This window comes from Xenopus laevis, chromosome 5S (assembly GCF_017654675.1).
Source record: "Xenopus laevis strain J_2021 chromosome 5S, Xenopus_laevis_v10.1, whole genome shotgun sequence".
Taxonomy (NCBI): Eukaryota; Metazoa; Chordata; class Amphibia; order Anura; family Pipidae; genus Xenopus; species Xenopus laevis.
The window spans coordinates 108990378-108992814 of record NC_054380.1 but is presented as its reverse complement, the minus strand read 5'-3'; positions in this window follow the sequence as shown (position 1 = coordinate 108992814).

Sequence of the window (2437 nt, the reverse complement as noted above, 5' to 3'; positions counted from 1 at the left end):
GCCATATATTGTGTCATTTATATTCTGTATATGCAGTATATTGTGAATTGGTCCCTAAGCTCAGTAAGTGACGGCAGAACATGTGCAGTGAATCAGCAGAAAAGAAGATGGAGAGCTACCAAGACATCTTTGGAGGCACAGATTATAACTGCTACAGGGCTGTGGTTGCCTTGGCCTGGTATAGAATCCCAAAACATAATGAACAACATTTATAGCCTACTTCTTTAGTTAAACTTTATTTCCCCTTTAAGGGGATGGAAGATTTAAATTATGATGGTAGATTGTCAAGGTTGGGGTTGTTGTCTTTGGAAAAAAGTTGTTTGTGAGGGGACATGATTACTCTTTACAAGTACTTTAGAGGACATTATAGTGATACTAACACACTTTCTTTTCAAAATATTAATCTACATTAAAAGTTACCAATAGGTCATGCTGATTGTTTTTCGCTGATAGTTCTGCTTTTGTAAGTAATTGTCACTTGAAGTTCTTGAACCTGACTGTTTTGCCAACCTGACTGTCTCTTCTTAACCTGTTAGAGTTTCTAATGCTAGAGGCAGGGTCGGACTGGGGGACCTGGGGCTTACCGGGGCTACTGCCCCAGGGCCCCCTCCCCCCTGTTGAGCCGGCGCGTGTATGCGGATGCACCGGTGCGAGCCGCGTGCGTGTGTATGCACTGGACCGCACAGTGTTTTTGCTGCAGCCTCCCGACAAAGGGATGTAACGGCATTAAGGAGCCTTTGTATTGCTCAGATTTGTGTAAGGAACTTGGCTGGCGGGGCCCACCGGGTTTTTTCCCAGTGTCCCGCCGGCCCAGTCCGACCCTGACTAGAGTACTACTGCTGCACAAATATGACAGCCTCCTCATAGATGAAAAGGTAGTAAGAAAGGTAATGTAAAAGCATCAGGCAAATACTTTTATGGCAAAATTATAAATAGCATTCAAAGACAATGTTATGATACATAATAAAAAAGGTTATTTTCTGATGTCAGCATCTCTTTAAAAGACAGATATTATATTGTTTTTCCATAAAATGGATCACCGCATCAATACTATAGAGATAGAACTTTCATTTGAAGTGAAGAAAGTGAGGTTGTAGAATGCCCTGCTGGGTGATGTTGTGATGGCCGAACATTTAGGAAAGGTATCTTGTAGACCTTACATTATTGTTAAAGTGCATGCAAACAACACCTAAGTAGCTATATATGAAATTGAAATATCCACACAGCAGGATTTTCTTTTGAAAGAGCACCATAATCTGTACAATTAGCATTCAAATAATAGGTGATTTGTTCTGTAATCATAGGGCACATGCAGAATTCAATCTAGTATATGGATAATTAGCTATTGCAATATGCTTTAGTTACATTTATACTAACAATCTGAACTCATTGCAAAATGAATCCCATAGCACAATATAACATTTAGTCAGAGGATGAATGGCTTTTATTTCAAGTTGCGATGACACAGATTTTTGTGCTAATACACTAATTGGTAATTATGCTGTCGGTCACTTTGATATGTATTTTGCATATAGTCACAATGTTCATTTAAGGATCATTTGACAATATTTTTCTACCAAATGAATTTATTTAAATGAAAAATGGTAAGGTAATGCAATCATCTTTGGTTAAAAGTGATGGATGAATTGAAACATTTTTGAATCAGGTCACTGGTACTCATGATTAGAACATTGTTAATCAAGTTCACGAGATTGCTATCAAAAGCTTTATCGTCTCCATTCAAGCTGGTGAGAGGATCATGAATATTAAAGAGGTTCAAACTGATCTGAACACAAAATATATTGTACAGCAATGTAAATGAAAAGGCAAGAAGAACAGTCACTGTTTGCTCTTCAGTGTCCTCTAAATGGAAAATGCAAACTGGCAGGTCTCTGTAAAACATATTTCTTTGTGTGATTTTTTTCTCTAAGGAAGATCACAATGATGTGATCGAAACATTGGACTTTCTTTTGTTTTTCTATTAAAATCAGTTACTGTAACTGAGCCTGTTGAGTGCAATATGTTTTTGCTATTTTGTACACAGTTTACCTGCACCCAGCAGGCATGCTGTGTTTTTGTTTTTTTGTTTGGTGAGTGCTCCTCCATGTTCTATATATATATATATATATATATATATATATATATATATATATATATATATATATATATATATATATATATATATATATATATATATATATATATATATATATATATATGTATATATATATATTCCATAGCCCTTTCAATAAATATTTTTTTATTTTTCTAAGACCTGTGAGTGCTGATCTCTCTTTTTGTTTTGAATAACTTATGCACTGATCGGGCACCCAGGCATATTTATTTATTTTTTCCCCTGTGTTGCCCCCCTCCCTCTTCCCCCCTGGCCTACCTCTCCCCCCGAGCAAATGCCCCTAACTTGTTACTCATCCCTCTG